Source organism: Phacochoerus africanus, chromosome 2 (assembly GCF_016906955.1).
Source record: "Phacochoerus africanus isolate WHEZ1 chromosome 2, ROS_Pafr_v1, whole genome shotgun sequence".
Lineage (NCBI taxonomy): Eukaryota > Metazoa > Chordata > Mammalia > Artiodactyla > Suidae > Phacochoerus > Phacochoerus africanus.
This window is the reverse complement of record NC_062545.1, coordinates 30,474,053-30,495,159: the sequence shown is the minus strand read 5'-3', so window position 1 is coordinate 30,495,159 and position 21,107 is coordinate 30,474,053. Positions and strand designations below refer to the sequence as shown.

Below are 21,107 nucleotides of genomic sequence, written 5' to 3'. Positions count from 1 at the left end.
CAGTAGCTTGCAACACCAGATTCTGGTTATGCTTACCAGGCCCTTCTGAAAATGTCTTATTGTTTTATATCAACAGCACAGCCCCTAGCAAAGTTCCATATAAGTTTTTAAAGACTGTTAAGCTGATAGGTGTATATTCACCCCCCATCTCTATAAGAATCATGGAATATAACTGACAAGAAAAACCACTTCTGTTTCCTTATCTCTTCCTCACTTGTTCTCACTCTCATTTTTTCTCTTTAACCAAGCAGCTGCCCTCTAAACTTGATCCCATATGGTCCTGTTTGAGAAAAGAAGGGGGAAAAAATTAAAATCAGGTCTCACTAATTAGAGGAAAATTACATGTAGATAATCGAAAGGTCTTTTCATACTTACGGTTGGCATTTCTACCAAGGCCTTAATTGACTGTTGGGTCTAAAGGGTTACGTGCTTTTTTTAAGCAACATGTGCTCCTAGCCAAGTACTGGCTGGGACACGCTGTAAGTAGTTTGGGATGACCAGCAGCTCTTGCTATTTTAGTCTGTGTCACTGCTTGAAGTTGTAATTAATTTGCAGGATCCTAAAAATCAAAATTATGACAGTTCTGTCACTTGATAATAACTTGCATTCAGTCTTATCAAGAAAGTCATGGAGCATTTAGAAGAAGGGCAAAAAAAATCCATAGAGTGCCAGCAAGTATCTCACCTAGAAGCAGACAGCAGAAGCCTCCGCAGTGCTTAACGTGTCCTTGTAAGTAATTTGTGGGATATTACTACTTGCTAATTAATTGTGGTTCTGCGTTTTAATTGTATTTTCTATCAGGGATAATGTGTGTTGCATTTGTTTTTGCTTTTAATCTAAAAGTTCATTCATGGACATTTTTAGCCAATGTCAGCTTTAGCTCATTCTTGTACAAATAATATTTATAAATGTTATTATGCAAATGATGTTTGCACCCTTATAGCACAGTAATTCATTAGTTCCTTCTATTTAATCAACATGATAAAAAAAATAGTGCCATTGTTAGATTTCTCTCTTCCTCTTTTGCTCCTGATTTCTTTCCTTGCGTTCAGTTTTCCTTGTAACAGCTACATTTCTTAACAGATTTTCTCATTCTTCAAACCATAAAAAGAAAAAAAGGTACAAAGAAAAGGGTTAAGAAATGAATAGTGAGGTGTTCTCTCGTGGCTCAGGGGGTTAATGATCTGGTGTTGTCGCTCCTTGGCTCTAGCTACGGCTGTGGCACAGGTTCGATTCCTGGCCCAAGAACTACAAGCTGCAGGTGTGGCCAAAAAAAAAAAAAAGAGAATAATAAAAGTAAAAAAAAATAAAAAAAATTAGTGAATGTGTAAGAGGTTGAAGTGTGATCTTTTTCTGATTTATGGGGTCATTCAAATTATGAACATATAACGTGTACACAATGATTTTCAGTGTGCTGAAATATGTTTATAGGATATCTCTGAAAATCACTCAAGAAATGTACTTTTAGTACGTGCTCCTATTGGGTTGATCACAGGTTCTATAATAAATCATTTTTTAGAAAAACACTTACTTAGATTCATTAGAGTTATGGGTGCATGATTAAAGGAAATGAAATGTAGAGTCCTGTATTTAAATATGAACTATAGTTCAGCAGATTGATTTCTGATCAATTATTTTCTTTGAACTTCAGGTTCATCTATAAAGTGAGGATAATAAAAAAATAATAATAATCTACTCTGCAGAGTTGTAATGAGGCCCAAATAAGCACAAGAACATTAGTGTAATTTTACAAGTTTGTATAAACACTTCCTCAAGAATGAGTATTCTAGTCTATAAAAAATACTTCTTGCTTAAGAGTGTTAAGGGGGGAAATGACTAAATAAGTAAAGGGGGGAAAAGTATAAACGAATTCCTTTTTATCTCAGTGGTTTTTCATTGTTAATTTTTTCATATTTATTTTACAAAAGTTGATAAGCAGGAATGCCACTTTACAATGCGTTTAGTAAGCAAGCAGCAGTTGTGAGGAAGTAACAAGGACTGAATTTAAAGGACCATGTTGTTTTCCCGTATCGGTAACTGTAGAGTCAGAGGTCCTTGTACTGTTCTGCAACTGGTTGTATATCTATAAAATGGGAACAGTAATGGAGTTCCTGTCGTGGTTCAAATCTGACTAGGAACCATGAGGTTGTGGGTTCGATCCCTGGTCTTGCTCATTGGGTTAAGGATCCAGTGTTGCCCTGAGCTGTGGTGTAGGTTGCATATGCGGCTCGGATCCGGAGTTGCTGTGGCTGTGGTGTAGGCTGACAGCTACAGCTCCAGTTCGACCCCTAAACTGGGAACCTCCATTATGCCATGGGTGCAGCCCTAGAAAAGACAAAAAAAAAAAAAAAGGGAGCAGTAAGTGTGGAAAATAGAATCTCGCATCTATGCTATTCCTGGGTCTCCTGAACCACAAATGGGCAGCTCTTCTAACTGGCCAAGAGGATGCAGTTCCGCAGTGAGAGCCCCAATCATTCTCCTACCTGATCAGAGTCCAGAGGGAACGGGGGCAGGGCTTGTGGGTGGGTCAGGCACCACTGGGCACTGCACCCAGGGCTGCAGGTTTGGGAGTAGAGGAAAGTTACTCACCGGCAACACTCCTCTGCAGCATGGGATAGCCACTCTGCCAGAAATGTTTCAAGGCACGAGGGGACCGAGGGGATCGTCAGCACCTGTTTTTATACCTCGCAGGATGTCCCTAGGCTGTTTGAGATGACCCCTTGGATCATGGGTTTGCAGCTCCTCCTTGGAAAGAAGTAGCCATAATATAATAGAGGGTTTTGTTATTGTTGCTTTCATTCGAAGTCGTGGTTTTTGTTTTTTTCTTTTTCCTCTGGGGAAAAATTGCTTACTTGCTTCTTGTTCCATGAATTTCTTTTCCTGGTAATGTGATTAGATTTGGGTTCCTAGGAAGTGGGGGAAGTGGGGGAAAAGTGGAGGAAGGAAGAATCGAGGGAGAGAGGGAGGGAGAGGTGGAGGGAGGGAGGAAAGAAGGAAGAAAGGGAGGGAGGGAGGAAGGAAGGGAAAAGAAAAGAAAAGAAAAGAAAACAGAAGAAAAAAAGTTGCATGAATAGAATATGTACATAATAGGCTCTAAATGAGAAGAAAATTTTGGAGTTGTTCTATGGATTCACAGTAAGCATGTTTTAGAACCTGCTGTTTCTTTCTCCAAAGTGAATTTCTGTGTAATATTAACTTCAGTTTTTTAAAAAAAACTTCACATATCTGAAAGTAATATTTTTATTTAGATGAATACATCATCTTGTATTTCTCCCTCAGAAAATTAATAAGACCCTCTTAATTAAAAGTTGATATATTTTAGTAGTAAAAATATTATGCTAAAATATACCTTTGAATTAATACTTCTTCAAAATACTGTCCAGAGTATAAGCAGCCCATAGATAATAGGGGGGCAAAAAAAAAAAAGCTAAAATGCTGTGGATTTAAAATTGTAGCGAGCATTTTAATTCTGACTCTCTCCACCCCATTGCTTTGTTTTCCAAATACTTAACTGAGATTTGTACTATGGGTTAGTATGGGTTGCCTAGATATTAGCTAGATGTTAGTGATGTTCTATTTTTTTTTTCATAGTCTGTCCCAGAAAGGGATGTCTTAAATATTCTTAAGTAGACATTTTTTAAAAACACCCTATCACTAAAAATATGTCAGCTAAATTTTTCAATAATTTCCTTTGTTAAGAGTGCGATCCGTTCTTCTAAATTCAATTTTCCTTTCCCTCTGTGTTCCGTTTGTATTTCCTCCAAATCACACTGCCTTGTACGCTCTCTCTCAAGCATACCTACAATAAAGCCATCTGTTGTCCAAGGGTTATTCCTACATGAATCATGCTCTGTCAAAAATTTTGAGGTTTATAAATGTTCAGTTAATTGAGCAGTCTGACCCGCTGAATACTTGTAAGTGCTTCATAATATCTTTCAACACTTCAAAACTTTGGCCCACTTAAAACTCCAGAATCCCAGAGCAAATGGGACAAGTTATTCACATGGATTCTTGCTGATAAAACTAAAAACATGCTTATGAATTTCTCAGAATTGGGAATAAAGTAAATGCAGTTCTACTCTTCAGTGTTTATTTTTGAACTGTGTCTATGTCAGACCATAGCAAGTGGTTTGGCAAGTGAAAAACTTACCCAATCAGCCAATTATGTTGACTGCTTCATATTAAATACTAACTTGTCCTTTTTTTTTTTCTCACCAACTGGATGTTTTGACTTCATGAATGCTTATAGTTTTTAAGAAAGAAGTCACTCTCTTTCTCTGTCTCTCCCTCCTCTAATTACTTTTTTCTCATGGGGATGAGATACTTAAAATGAATGTACAAATAAATAACTTATAACTTACACGTCAGCTCAAACCATCCACCCCAATTGTCTTTTTAAGATTTCTGCACATTCCTGGGGGACATATTCTCTTAGTCTCTTCTGGCCTCAAGTTCCAGATTTCACAGGATTCTCAGTCTCACTCCCGTATCAATACCATCCTTTCTGCTCTGCATCATTCTTTCAAAAAAAAAAAAAAGCGAATCTGCTCACAAAAATATCTTTCCCTGTAGCTTATTGAGAAAACCAAGGCAGTTTACACAGCAACCACACAACTTTGCATATTGGTGATTTCTCGACTTAAAATTATGTTGACCCCCAGCCATATATCACACAGACTGGACACCCTTTCCTCCTATAGAAGCTAACTCCACTTTTCTCCACCAACCCCAATCTCAGTTCTGATAGTCAGGGCACATGTCAAGACTCACTCAGTGTACTTCTAAACATCTGCTTCAAATTTTTTCTAATCCTCTGTCCTTTGCTAATCTCTACAAGGGGAAGTGAGGAGTATAGAAAAGTTTTACTCTACCATTAGGAGATATTCATACCCAACACACACAGACACACACACACATACACACTCACAAGACAAGTGCATGCCACTCACCCCACATTCACATGCCTTAGCAGGCAGATGTATTTAGACTCAGTTTGGGTTTTAAGCAAAAATTCCCTTTGAATGCATTTATGTCAATGTTTAAAAGCTCTTACTTGTCATTTATGTATAATATCTAAGTGGAAACTCTTGTTCTCCAGGGTGGCCACTGCCTATCCCCCAGACCTCATCTCACATCAAGCCACACTTGCCTTCTTTTTGGTCCCTGAAAGGCGAAATCATTCCTTCTACAGTACTTTTGCTTTCCTACCTCTGAGCATCTCAGCATAACTGATCTATTCTCATAATGTATGTGTTAGTCCAAATTTCTCCCTTTTAGAAGTGACTGTTGGAGTTCCCGTCATGGCACAGCAGAAACAAATCTAACTAGGAACCATAGGGTTGCGGCTTCGATCCCTGGCCATGCTCAGTGGGTTAAGGATCCAGCATTGCCGTGAGCTGTGGTGTAGGTCACAGACATGCCTCGGATCCTGCATTGCTGTGGCTCTGGCATAGGCTAGTAGCCATAGCTCCAATTTTACCCCTAGCCTGGGAACCTCTATATGCCGCAGGTGCGGCCCTAAAAAAAAAAATTAAAAAAAAAAAGTGACTGTCAAATCCATAGCAACATCTTCTCACCGCATAGTCACACCACCCAATAGTCTATAATAGTCACTTTTATTTCTTTAAAATAAATTATAACACTCTGAGATTATCTTTATTTTTTTCTTTTTTTCTTTTTAGGGCCACACCCATGGCATATGGAAATTTCCAGGCTAGGGCTAGAATTGGAGCTACAGCTGCTGGCCTGTTGTACCACAGCCACAGCAACGCCAGATCTGAGCCATGTCTGCGACCTGCACCACAGCTCATGGCAATGCAGGATCCCCAACCCACTGAGCAAAGCCAGAGATCAAACCTGCATCCTCATGGATACTAGTCAGATTAATTTCTGATATGCCGCAATGGGAACTCTGAGGATATCTTTATTTTTAATTTATAAATTATCAATTGTCTATTCTTGAGGACAGGGTCTTTTTTATATTGTTTATTGATACTCTTCTATATCAAGGACCGAGAAATGTGGGTGAGAATGTTTGATATATTTTTAAAAAATAAGTAATTTTGTCTATTGTTAAAAATAAAAAAACATTATTAATTTCTTAGTAACTTTAAAAAGTATAACTTACCTAATATATTTTAAAGGATAATCATATTATCTGTCCCCTAATAGTTAACATGAATTCAGTAATAATTATAATTGTTATTATAACCAGGACTTCCTGAGATTAACTGGATGGCAAATACCATCATTTACTATGTTCATATTTAGAATTCAATGTTCAGAAGAAATAGTATTAGCCTGGGAATTAAAACAGCCTAGTTAAAGATTAGCATCATGGAATTCTAACCCAATCCTCTCATTTAACATTTGTGGCAACTGAGACATGGAAAAACTATCTTGCCCAATATTAATGGCAAATTTAAGTCTGGAATTCAGGTTTCTTGAGTCTCAAATGACTAATTTTCCCCCTAAACCATGTCCCCAGTCCTAATCTAAGAGTAATCAGTTACTTCATGTTTTCATTTATAGAATAAGCAGGTGAAATTAGATGATCTCTCAGCATTTGCAGTTCAATTACTCTCTTTCTTCCTTCCCCTCTCTTCATCAATTATTCCACAACTTGACTGGAAGCAATCTCCTTACAGTCTCATTCATATTGTCAAGATCTTTCTCAATGATACCTTGAGTCCCTAACAGCTCTCAAAGTCTATTGCTCAGGGATATTGTGCTGATGATACGCTGCACAGCAGAACTTACAACTACTGAATCTATACAAATAGAAAAATAGAGATGCTTGACTATTTGCAAGCATTTCTTTCAAGGCCTTTCTGAGTAGTGAAGAATAAGGCACAGCCAATCAAATATAATATAATAACGTCAATGACCATCGAACCAAAGTTAAAGTTGCAATTAATATGGACCGAGGTTAAAATTTAAGCACCTTAAGATAAAAGTGTTAGGGCTTTTTGGTAACCAATGTATTTGACTTCAAATTAAATTGCCTTGTTCATCATGGGGGGAAGGCATCCTACTAGTTTTTGCTTTCAAATGAAGCAGATCCCCTGTAAACTTATGTATGTGAATATTACAGACTAGGAAGGAATCTCACTAACGTAAAAGCCCTTGGATAAATCACATTTAGTCTATATCTTAATTAGATTGTTGTCCAGTATATTTTAATATTTCACAAATTTACAAAATCTACCAGATTAGTTCAAAGTTGCCTATAGTCTGGTGAAATCTTTTTTTTTTTTTCCCAAAAAGGAAACTGGATTAAAGTTAATTTCCGAAACTATTAGGTAAACTCAGAGCCTTTTAATTTTCCTATGTTTTAGAATTTCAGATACATTAAGGAATTTAACTTTTTTTCTTTATATATATATAATTATTTTTATTTTTTCCATTATAGCTTGTTTACAGTGTTCTGCCAATTTTCTACTGTACAGCAAGGTGACCCAGTTACATATACATGCATACATTCTTTTTCTCACATTATCATGCTCCATCATAAGTGACTAGATATTTTAACATTTTTTAATGTGCTACTTTGTGCCTAAAGAGGAGTTTCCTAACGATGGTTGTGAGGAAAGAGAGATAGATTTGTTCCCTCTGTTGTTATGCCGTGTCTAGGACATTTGGCTAAGTCAGCCTTGGTCTAACCATTGGAAAACAGTAAAGAGGTGAATACAGGAAATAGTGGAATGGAATAAAATGTTGGGGCAAAAAACCTGAGGTATATTTCTGAGGAAAATAGAACAATTAAAGATTTATTGTGTTTATAATATGTAATACCCAATGTTAATCTAGGATCCGTTTCCTGGAACATTCAAGGGAGTCCATACATACTGCAAAATTTAATGTAAAATTGTGAATGTGCATTATTTTGGAAGCAAGAGACAACCCAGAATTTTCACTATATTTGCAAAAGGGGTCTGTGACCCCAGAGAAGGCTAAGATGGGCAATGTCAACAGGATACCAGAGAACAAGCATCATAAAGATGGCAAAGTATTAACATAACTAGCATATCTTCTCTCTCATCTCCAATTGTATTTAACATTTTTCATTCTCAGAAATCATATCCAGCCTATGGCTGTACAGTTGAAGTAGATGAGGATAATTCCATGAAGATTAAGGGAAGAATGCTTAGGATGAGTGAATAGTAAGAAAGTACATTTTTTAGAAAAGAAAACAACAATAAGTTTTGACTAAAGGGTAAAATTATTTTTTTACATGTAAAAAAACTTTAATGTAAGGATATAAAAAAAGCAACAGTTTTTTGTCCCCTATTAATTTGTTTTAATTGGTAACAACAGCCAGTATTTACTGAGAACTTAACATGTACTTTTGATAGTACATAAGCATATATTTTTACATTGAGTTCTCACAACAAACCAATGGAAGAAGGAAATGTTTCCCTTAATTTTTCAGACAAAGAAACTGTAATCATTTTGGCAGATCAGGAAGGACTTGCAAGAAAATATGACGTGTTGCTGAATTTCCAAAAATCAGTGTGTACATTTTGGGAGGGATGTGGAGTTCAGGATGGAAAGGAGTGAACAGAAGGTCTGGGGAAGGAGCAGAGCAGGAAGAGTGACAGCAAAGTTAGATGTCATTTAGGTGTGTAGAATCTATCTTGAATGAGACTTGAACATAGGAAGAGATTAATGAGGAAGTCTTTGAAATTTTATCCTCTGAAATATGCCATAGCAAAGAGTTACACTGAATCAGGACGAGTCCCTACACAAAAGCTGAGGAATGGATAAGATGTTGTTAATTTTTTTAAGTTTCTTCCAACTTTGATTCTTTGAAGACTTAAAATTTAAGTCTCCTTAAGCAAAATGAATATTCAGAATTTACAAATAGGTCAAGAAATTACACTATCTTAAGAAACTTATTTTCCTTGTTTTGTAAGAAATCTTATGAGCCCTTCCATGGCAAAGAGACATGGAAAGGAAATGTGTTGACCATGAAGACTCTAAGTAGAGGATTTGGTGACTCTGCCTCCCTCAAAACAGCAACAACCACCTTTAAAATATGAAATAAGCCCATGGGTAGACAGGAGAACTCATTAAAAGCATATTGCCAAGGACACAGAAACTTCACTTCTGTATGTACACAAAGGATTTGAAAGAAGGGGCTTGAATAGGTTATTATTTGTACACCCATGTTTATAGCAGCATTATTTACAATTGCCTGAAAGTTGAGGCAACCCAAGTGATGGATGAATGAGTAAACAAATGTGATATATACATACAGTGGGACATGATTCAGCCTTAAAAGGAAGACAGGTCTGACCCAAGCTACAACCAAAGGAACCCTGAAGACATCATGCTAAGTAAAATAAGCCAGCCACAAAAGACACATTTTGTATGATTCCACTTATTAAGAGGTATCTGGATTAGTCAAAATCATTGAGGCAGAAAGCAGAATGTGCTCTCTGTTACTAGCAGCAGTGGGTAATGAGGAATCATTGTTTAATTGGTACAGAGTTTCAGTGTAGGAAGATAGAAATGGTTTCGGATTGGATGGTGGTAATGGTTGCACAACAGTGTGAATGTACTAAAAACACTGAACTGTAAACATGAGGTGATTAAAATGGTAAATTTTATATTATGTATAGTTTATCTACATATCCATGAAGACAGAGCTTACATTAATTTATTTGATATTCTTAAAGCAGGTTTCCATTCCCAGTCTTTAAATACATATATTCAATTAAAATTCCTTTCTGGATAAAGCTGAGTTAAAAATTACTCATTTGTAAAACATTTAGGTAAGAGATTTACATATGTGAGATTGATATAAACGTTTTGTCTTAAATTCCTGTATGTTATATACCTTAATTTAAATATGCCTAAAATACTATATGGTTAACATTGTATATTTTTTTGTTATTTATTGAGTATAGTCAACTTAGAATTTCATTATCCAAATTGAAAATGTTGTTTGACATGGTTGATGACTAGTGGCTTATGTGGTAGGAAAATATTTTACCAGAAACTCTTGGCTAGTGGGAAAGCCAATAAGATGTATTATCAACACTTCAAAATGGTGGTATATTCACAGAGTGCACAGTCTAATAGATGGCTAACAATTTGACAAATATAATTTTTTAAAAATTAAATACACTGGAATGTCTCTATAATGTTTTCCAGGGATCTGGGGTTTTTTTCAGTGTTACACGATCCTCTTTGGGCCCTTAGCCAGCCTTTTAAAAAATGAACATTAGCTGCAGGAAAATGTTAAAAGAAGGCATATTGTGATGAATTTCACTGTCTAGTATTTATTTTAAAGGGTTTAACTTAATATACAACACAGTGAAACTTTGCTTTCTCATACATAATGTATTAACAATTTTGGTCTCTTAGAAAACATTGCCAATGAATAACAGTGAATAGCAAATCCATATATACTTAGAGCTAGGATTTTTTCAGTAAAGTTTATTTTTTCATTGCTGTCTTGAATGGATATTTTAAACTTAAACGGGTTCCATTTCTCCTAAAATAAAGCATCTTTAGAGGAGAAATTTTAAGGGAACAGATGAAATTTCATTACCATGCACGTGGTCACACCTTGTCAGAATTTAGGTCCTAAATTTCACTGTGATATTGATATTTGCACACATTTAAAGTGACATTATTTGGCAAAAGAACAAGTATATAGTTTGAGTTAGTGGTGCATGTGGTGATGACTAACCACGTAATACAAGGTTAAAACAATTTTTAAAATCACTTGTTAATGTGATAAGACCAGGCTTGTGTTTTTCCTAACCTCATTTTCAATTGGCCTTTTTGTTCAGCCAATTGGGGAATAAATGTTTGCAACTGACAGATGTACTCTTTACTCAAACAGAAAGAACCGGAGGTAGAGTTCTTGTTGTGACTCAGCAGTAACAAACCTGACTAGTATCCATGAGGATGCGGGTTCAATCCCTGGCCTCAATCAGTGGGTTTCAGATTAGGAAGGAGCTTCAGTGTGGGCCACAGACCCAGCTTGGATCCGGTGTTTCTGTGCCTACAGCATAGGTTGGCAACTGCAACTCCAATTTGACCCCTAGCCTGGGAACTTCCATATGTGAATGCGGTCCTAAAAAAAGAAAGAAAAAAAAAAAAGATAGGAGGGTGAAATGTTAACTGGACAAGAGTGATTCGCACCTTTCATAGCTTTGTGGATGTAAATCCCCTATTTTAAAAGTTGAGTAGTACTTTTAGTTTAAGCGTCTCCTAGTTTGACTCTAATCCAAGGATTATTCCATCTATATGAATGAACTAATGAAGTTAATCTCATGAGGAAAACATATTTCTGTAAGAATTCTGTTCTAGAGGATAATTTATTGGGTATACATTATCTCAGAATTTCTCTTCCTTCTCTCTACTACTCTTCCTCTCTCAACCCATCATCCCACAAAAAGAATCTGTGAAACTAAATAAATTATACCAAATGCTTAGACTTTACCTTCCTTATTATTCTTACTCTGAAGAGATGTTCTCCACAATGTATGAGTCTTTTGGATACAGAATTTAGTTAAGTATTTAACAGCCTCCATGCTGACGTTTCTTCAATTTTTACAGACTGACACTGTCAATAGCCCTTACAGACTATTTAATAACCTTTCAGGGGTTTTTTTTGATCACTTAAAATATTAAGGAGTTCCCATTACGGTTCAGGGGGTTAAGGATCCAATGTTGTCTCCGTGGGTTTGATTCCTGGCCTCGCTCAGTGGGTTAAAGATCTGGCATGGCTGTAAGCTGTGGAGTAGGTCACTGCTGCAGCTCAGATTCAACCCCCAGCACAGGAACTTCCATATGCTGCATGACCTGCCATAAAGAAAAAAAAAAAAATTAAGCTTGACATGGTCATGGTCACTGCTGCTATGCAATACATCTGATAGTGTCTCTTGTTCTTCCCTTCATTTTTCCTCTTATCCTTCCTCCTTTCCATCCTCCTAACAAAAGCAAACTCAAACCTTCATTGACTGCTCTGCCCTCACAGGAGCCGTGCTCTGTTGGCTCTCATGAAGCCTGGCCCTGTGCCTGCAGAGTCAAGACCATGGCCAAGCCAGCCATGGAACCCTCATGCATACTTATCCCCTCCCTCGATATTGGGAATCTGCCTCTCAAATTTCACCTTCTTCTCCACCTTGGCAATCAGATAACTGCCTCCTCAGCTACACAAAATGACTGTGTTCTATTAGGGCTTCATCTGCAGAGGCTCAGGAGAAGAAGTGAGGCTTATACTTTTCCGTGCTCTCAAGAGTGACAGTTCTTCACCTCTTGTTACGCAATGTTTCAAAAGTCTTTATCACAAAATTTTATCCATGTTTATAGTGCTTAACGTGGGACAATTCTCTTAGCAATTACTTTGTTTTGATCAGAACAGGAAACATACGATTCTGTTTTTGTTTTTGTTGTTGTTGTTGTTGTTGTTGTTGTTTTGCCTTTTCTAGGGCCGCACCAGCAGCACATGGAGGTTCCCAGGCTAGGGGTCTAATTGGAGCTGCAGCCACCGGCCTACGCCAGAGCCACAGCGACACGGGATCAGAGCCGAGCCCCGTCTGTGACCTGCACCAGAGGTCACTGGCAACGCCAGATCCATAACCCACTGAGTGAGGCCAGGGATCGAACCCGCAACCTCATGGTTCCTAGTCGGATTCGTTAACCACTGAGCCACGATGGGAATTCTCCTGAAAACACTTTTTAAAAATAATCATAGATGGAGTTGAAAACACTTTTTTAAAATAATCATATATGGAGTTCCCGTTGTGGCGCAGTGGTTAACGACTCCAACTAGGAACCGTGAGGTTGCAGGTTCGATCCCTGGCCTCACTCAGTGGGTTAAGGATCCAGTGTTGCCATGAGCTGTGGTGCAGGTCACAGAAGCGGCTCAGATCCTGTGTTGCTGTGGCTCTGGTGTAGGCCTGTGGCTACAGCTCCGATTGATTCGACCCCTAGCCTGGGAACCTCCCTATGCTGCAGAAGCAGCCCTAGAAATGGCAAAAAGTCAAAAATAAATAAATAAATAGTGTTTTCAGATATGTCACATAACATAAAATCCACCCTTGTAAAATGTGCAATTCAGTAGTCTTTAAAATCTTCATAAAGTTATGCAAACTTTACTATTATCTATTTCCAAAGCACCAAATTTTCATTATCTATTTCCAAATTTTCAGCACCCAAAATAGAGTCAGCAGTCATTGCCCCTCATTTTTTCCCCTCAGCCCCTGGAAACCATTAGTATAATGTTTTTGTCTCTACAGATTTGCCTGTTTAAGACCTTTCATATAAGTAGAACCAAAAAATAGGCAATCCTTGTGACTGGTTTCTATTTAACACGATGTTGGCAAGGTCCACCTGTATCAGAGCACTTATTGATACTTCATTACTTTTTATTGCTAATATTCCATTGTGTGGATATATCACATTATTTATCTGCTCACCAGTTGATTATTAGTTGGGCTGTTTCCACATTTTGACTATTGTGAATAATGCTGCTATCAACATGAATGTGGAAGTTTTGTGTAGACATATGTTTTCACTTTTCTTGGGTATCAGTCTAGGATTTACATTGTTCGGGAGAAACTACCAGGCTATTTTCCAAAGAAGCTACAGTATTTTAAATTCCCCCATAGTGGAAGGATTCCAATTTCTCCACTTCTTGGCCAGTTCTTGTTATTTTCTGCCTTTTTGATTACAGCCATCCTAGTAGCTATGAAGTGGTATCTCATTGTGGCTTTGATTTACATTTTTCTTTTTCTTTCCTTTTCTTTTTTTTTTTTTTTTTTTGCTTTTTAGGGCCACACCTGCAGCATATGGAAGTTCTCAGGCTAGGGGTCTAATCAGAGCTGCAGCTACCGGCCTAAGCCACAGCCACAACAGGAAATCCAAGCTGAAAGCACATGGGATTCTTAACCCACTGAGCAAGGCCAGGGATTGAACCTGTATCATCGTGGATACTAGTCAGGTTCATTACTGCTGAGCCATAATGGGAACTCCCTGATTTCCATTTTTCTGACAGCTATTGATGTTGAGCATCTTTTCTTGTGCTTATTGGCTATTTGTGTATCTTCTTTGGATATCTCTTCATATCCATTGTCTATTTTTTGTTTTGTTTCTATGTTTTTATTTTTTATTAAAGTATCGTTGATTTACAATGTTCCTGCCATTTCTGCTGTACAATAAAGTGACACAGCCTCCTATACACATCCATTTTTTTTTCCACATTTTCCGTCAGGTTCCTTGTCTATTTTTAACTGGCTTTTTTTAATGACTGTGTTGTAATCGTTACTTATATATTCTAGATACAAATCCCGTACCAGATATATGATTTGCAGATTTTCTTCCAATCTGTTCCTAGTTTATTCACTTTCTTGATATGCCCTTCGAAAGAAAAAAAGTTTTTAATTTTGATGACATCCAATTTATCTTTTGTTGGCCAACTGTCATTGCTTAGGTTTTTAGCATCAGTGTGTAAGAAACAATTGACAAATTTGTAGTCACAAGGATTTACACCTTTGTTTTCTTCTAAGAGTTTTATAGTTTTTGGTCTTCCATTTGGATCTCTCATCAATTTTGAGTTAACTTTTGTGTATGTTATGAGTTATGGGTATAAATTTATTCTTTTGTATGAGGTTTCTAGTTGTCCCAACACTACTTGTTGAAAAGACTATTCTTCCCTTATTGAAGTGTCTTGGCAACTAAGTTGAAAATCAACTTATCATGAAGAGGGTCTGTTTCTTGACTCTCCATTCTGTTTTATTAGTCTTAATGTCTGTATTTATGCTGATACCACCTTGTCATGATTACTATAGGTTCACAGTAAGTTTTCAGACCAAGAAAGGTAAGTCCTCCAACTTTGTTTTGTTTTAAGATTTTTTTTGGCTGTTTTGGGTCAGTTGCCTTTCATATAAATTTTAGCATCATCTTGTCACTGTCTGCAACAACAACAACAACAAAACAGCTGTGATTTTCATAGGAATTATACTGAATCTGTAGATAAATTTGGGGACTATTATAATCCTAACAATATTAAATATTTTAATCTATGGATACAGCTGTCTTTTGATATTTTAAATCTTTAATTTCTTTCAATTATATTTTCTAGTTTTCAGAGTTATGTGATTTTTGTTAAATTTATAGTTAAGTATTTTATTTTTATTCTACTGTATATAGAATTATTTTCTTAATTTCACCTTTGGTTTGCTCACTCCTACTTAATAGAAATACAATTGGATTTTGCATATGACCTTGTATCCTGAAACCTTGCTGAAATTGATTATTTGTTCTAATTATTTTTAGTGGCATCTTTAGGAATTTCTACCTATAAGATCATATCATCTTCAAATAGAGATGGTTTTACTTCTTTTCCGAACTGAGTGCCTTTGGTTCATTTCTTGCCTAATTGCCCTGGCTAGAACCTCCAGCACAACACTGAACAACAGTAGCAACTTAAAGTCTCCCTACCTTCAGCCCTGTCTCTGGCTACAGCAAAACTAATCTCTACACCACACTCAATCATTCAGCAAATACGGAATCTTTCAGTAAACACCGAGTGTACACAATGTACAAGGCACTGTTTTAGAGGTCACTTATTTTCTAGATGACAGTGGTTGTTATAAAAGACAAATCTAACTATAAAAATCTTCCATTTAAAACTCTGTAGTGATGGTACCTTATTTTTATTAGAAAAGAGCTAACATCCTAGCAGAGCTTACCAGATCCTGCCTTTCCTAGCATGAGTGTAAACCTCCAACTTCTTTTCCTGCTGCCTCCCTCTTGAACACTCTTATCTAGGCAAACACATTGATTTTTGATTTTCAAAATTTCAGTACAGTTCATCGTCCCTGTTTGCAAATTATTTGTAAATTCATTATTTGCAAATTATTATGTATTTGCAAATTCACCTACTGGCTAACATTTATTTGTAACCCTAAAACCAGTGCTCCCAGGGCTTGTCTTTTCCACTGTCTATTTATGTGACATTTTTCACATTTTTGTGTTTTTCTTGGTGACTTTGCTATTTAACATGGCCCTCAAGTACTGTCTAGTGTTTCTATATGCAAGAAGGCTGTGATGTGCTTTATGGAGAAGGTTTATATGTTAAATAAGCTATGAGTTATAGTACTGTTGGTCAATTTCAGTGTTAATGAATTAACTATATATATTAGATAAAGCATCTTTAAATAGAAACACACATAAAACAAGGTTATGTACTTTTTCACTAGATGAAAATATTGTGACTAGAGGCTTTTAAGAGCCTAAGTTTATATTTGCCCTGGGGACAATGACTCAGTATTTGCTAATCTAGTTTCTGAAGAGAGTTTTTGGAACCTTATTACTGTGAATAGCAAGAATCCTCTGTACAAAAAATAATAATAATACAAACATAGCATTTATAAGTAGAAAAATAGCAAAAATTTACTAAGTGTCAACCATGTTCTCAGCACCGTGCTAAATAATTTATAGGCATTAACTCATTACTTCCCATTATTTTATTTAATTCATGAGATAGGTATTATATTGACTCCATTTTTCAGATGAGATAATTGAGGCTTTAGGGATATTAACAGTTCTCCCCATGAAGCTTGAATTTTTTCCCCCTGGTAGACTGAACTCAAAGCCAGAGTTATTAAAAGTACTTCTTGAATGATAAATTACCTTGTTGCAGTCTATTCCATTTGAATTCTTAAGTACAGTCTTTGATATATTTCTAGGTTTTCATTTTGTACTTTAATAATAAGTTGTAATTTACTATAACTATCTTTGATCCAGTTTAACCATTGGCATGTTTAAAGTCCCTGTGTTCGATCTGTGCTGTTTTAGAAGTCTTGAATTTTTCCTCCTTCTAGAATATGTGAAGAATAACTCCTTTGGGGGAACAATGATTATTAAGTATTTGAGTTCCTGGTAATATTGAAAGTGGCAGGTTTCTGCAAGATAGGTTTTCTCCATCTGTAACTTAGGAGAATTTTAAGGTCTTTAACGCTCTCTCTCTCTTTTTTTGAGGAAAACACGGTATTATTATTATTATTATTATTTTGTCTTTTTGTCTTTTGAGAGCCACACCCGAGGCATATGGAGATTCCCAAGCTAGGGGTCTAATCGGAGCTGTAGCCACCGGCCTACACCAGAGCCACAGCAATGCAGGATTCAAGTGAGCCGTGTCTGCGACCTACACCACAGGTCACGGCAATGCCAGGTCTTTAACCCACTGAGCAAGGCCAGGGATCAAACCCGTAACCTCATGGTTCCTAGTCAGATTTGTTTCCCCTGAGCCATGACGGGAACCCCTTCATTATTATTAAATTTCAGGGAAACAGAAAATTCATGGCAAATGTTAATTTTTAATAATTTTTTATAATATTACTCTAAAATTTTGAAACAAATGACATAATGAAGAATTACTTTAATTTTGTTGATAAAGAAAACAAGAAGTGTTAGGAACTTCTCAAGCCAATGACTATATATAGACACGAATGAAATTAAGTTTGTTTGTTTGTTTGTTTCTTTGCTTTTCAGGGTCACACCCGTGGCATATGGAAGTTCCCAGGCTAGGGGTTGAATCGGAGGTATAGCCACTGGTCTACACCACAGCCACAGCAACACAAGATCTGAACCATGTCTGCAGACTACACCACAGCTCATGGCAACACCAGATCCTTAACTCACTGAGCAAGGGCAGGGATCGAACCTGCATCCTCATGGATCCTAGTTGAGTTTGTTAACCACTGAGCCACAAAGGGAACTCCCAAAACTAACTATTCTTTTGAGTCTCGATTTAAACATCATTCTTTCCCTGTTATATTCATGTGACCTATCACATATGGTGTCGTTAAGAGAGAAAAACAGTGTTCAACTAACGCTGAAATCACTATCTACAAGCCTTCTGTGATTTGTGCTAGAGATGAGGGTTACCTAAGGGAGAGGATTATGACAAGCTCAAAAGGAAAATGTCTTGATGGCCAATAAAACGCAAACAAAACATGTACAACTTTCAAAGCATAATTTTATGTCTCGCTTAGAATTCTGTCCGAGAGCTCTGTTAATTACAATTGCAGATACTGCAGGGTTTCCTATGGGGAGGAGGGGAGCCCAAAAGAAGAAGATTCAGGGCCAAGCTAGCCTAAGAGAGGTGGGCCTGCCCTTTCCCAAAGAATATGAAATTCTCCAACTTCAATTGATCACTTCCCAAGTTTAAAACAGCCTTTTGATTTAAGGATATATATTTCTGTTTCAAACCATGAGAAGCCAGCTACCTTCTTTTAAAAAGGGGGAAATTGGGAGTTCCTGTCATGGCTCAGTGGGTAACAAATCCAACTAGGAACCATGAGGTTTCGGGTTCAATCCCTGGCCTCACTCAGTGGATTAAGGGTCCAGCATTTCCTTGAGCTGTGGTGTAGGCCAGCAGCTACAGCTCTGATTAGACCCCTAGCCTGGGAACATCCATATGCTGAGGGTGCGGCCCTTAACAACAACAAAAAAAGAAAACGTCTATGGGAACTGTGGTCTTTGCTGCAACCCAAGAGAGTAAGAGTTCCCAGGAAAATGAGTGAAAACAAGCGACTCCTGTGTGTTCTCTCCATAGAAAGAGTGCTGCTTTAACACATAGACAAAAATAAATACCGTAAAGAGTTCCATTTCAAGGGCTCAAAGCTGGCTTGGTAATACTGTTAACCACGCAGGGAAAAGTAAACATTTTAAACTGGTATTAGAAACATCTTCAATAGAATTTCAAGTGCAGGATATTTTATACTATTTTATTTATTTCTCAAGTCTGCCATATTTCTGAACTCATCAGCAGCATTTCTAAAGGACATATTCTATTTTGGGTGCATGCCATCTCTTTTATTTTAAAAATTGTGATTTATATTTTAGTTATAATTTCAAATTCCTTGAGGCATTCCTGCTTGGGACTCTCTGTAGCTCATATTCTTATAGGTTTAAAAGAAGTACTAAATAATGGCATATGGCAGACATTCATCAAGTATTTATGAAAAAGGGGAATGAATACATGTAGAAAATTCTTTTCCTTCAGTGAAATTATCTCTTGAGGAGTTCCCATTGTGGCTCAGTGGGGTAAGAATCCTACTAGCATCCATAAGAATGTGAGTTCGATCCCTGGTCTTGCTCAGTGGGTTAAGGATCCTACATTTCCACAAACTGTGGGCATAGGTCGCAGGGGTGGCTTGGAAATGACATTGTGGTGGCTGTGGTGTAGGCAGGCAGCTGCAACTCCAATTGGACCCCTAGCCTGGGAACTTCCATATGCTGCAGGTGTGGTCCTAAAAAAAAAAAAGAAAAAAATACATCTTGAATAACATTATTAATTGAAGTCCTTGTATTTAGTATTGAAACTATTTTGAGCTGCTGCAATGGATCATGTATAAAATCACATATGTCTTGTTGGTAAACTTTCACTAGCTGGAATCTCTGCTGAATGACTGGTCTGTGTGGATTTAATCCTACACCTTTCCCCCCATTCTTAGCCCCTCTCCTAGTGAATTGCTAATGAAGAACTAAGGAAGCACTGCATGAGACCATCAAGACTTACAAGGAGATAGCCATTCTGAATTATTAGGGGAAGTTTAATTAAACACTATGTCACTTGGAATAGCATCAATATTATTTTTGAATCAGACTAGCCCTGGGCAAATTACTAAATAGGAGAAGTTTGTTTTTAGGTCCTACCCTCTGGCTTTCCACTTTATATCCCAGCATCTCTTTCTCTCTTCCATTGTCCACTTGCATCTGTCCTGATCCAAATCCTTTAAAGGGTACACTCTCCGCAAGCTGCCTCCTAGATTCAACTGCACCCACAATAACCCTCCATCTGGACCTAATATGAGCTGCTCTGTGCTCAGAACTCTTTCTTCCTTCTTCTCATCCAATTCAGAACTTTTCTGACCTGAGTTCCATCCTGTCAAGGCTCTACAGCTTGCTTTTCAAAAAGATTGCTTACTGATTGAATAAGCACAACCTCACAAATGTGATGCTCAGATTAATGTATTATGAAAGGTCTTCCCTCTCTCCCCTTTAAAAATGATTTTAGGGTTTCCCGTTGTGGCACAGTGGAAAAGAATCCAACTAGTATCCATGAGGATGTAGGCTCCATCCCTGCTATGAGCTGTGGTTGCAGACACGGCTCAAATCCTGTGTTTCTGTGGCTGTGGCATAGGCCAGCAGCTGCAGCTCTGATTCGACCCCTAGCTTGGGAACTTGATATTCCATGGGTGGAGACCTAAAAGAAAAAAAAAAATTTGTATTGAAGGAGTAACATACATTCGGAAAAAGTGCATTAGTCATAAGTGTGCAACTCAATGACAGTGATCACACATGTAACCAGCATTTAGCTCAAACATTGCCATCAGCCCCAAAGCTCTTTACCAAGTGCTATATCCACAACTCTGCTCTATTCTAACCTCCAAAGGCATAAATTTTGTCCATTTTATAATTTATTTGAATTATGCTATTTGTACTCTTTTGTATCTGGCTTCTTTCACTCAACACTATGCCTATGAAATTGTCCACATTGTGCATATGTTAATCATTCTCATTGTATATATAATATTCCATTATGTGAATATGCCAATAGTGTCTATTAGCATTTGGATAGTTTCCAGTTTGGGATACCATAAACAGTGTCATGAATATTCTGTACATGTTGTTTGTGATTTTGTTTTGGTTTTTCACCAGTGTAACTTTGTGTTTCTTTTTCTTTCTTTCTTTCTTTCTTTTTTTTTTTTTTTTTGCTTTTATCCTAATTTAAAAGTGAACAAAATTAACAAGAAAGCTTCGCCTTACACAAGGCACAGTGAAATCAAAGCTGTGTCTTCAGCCTATACCACACACAACAATGCTGGATCCTTAACCCAGTGAGCAAGGCCAGGGATGGAACCCACATCCTCGAAGACACTAGGCAGGTTCATAATCTGCTGAGCTACAACAGGAACTCCCAACCTTATATTTCTGGTGGATATATACTTAGGAGTGTAATTGCTGGGTCACAGAGTACACATATGTTCACTTTTTGTAGGCACAAATAGTTTTCCAAAATGGTTAACCAATATAGCAGAGTGTTAAAAGAGTTTAGTTTTTTCTAAATCCTCCTC

At 37.1% G+C, this 21,107-nt stretch overlaps 1 protein-coding gene across 1 annotated transcript in view; it reads left to right on the top strand.

Annotated features, from left to right (window-relative positions):
• The first annotated feature begins 506 nt into the window (after nt 1-506).
• EYA4 (EYA transcriptional coactivator and phosphatase 4) overlaps nt 507-21,107 on the top strand; it is a 312,569-nt gene continuing 291,968 nt past the window's right edge. The window contains exon 1 of the mRNA XM_047758386.1: nt 507-729. The gene's annotated coding sequence lies outside the window, so the exon portion shown is untranslated. The remainder of the gene's footprint in view (nt 730-21,107) is intronic.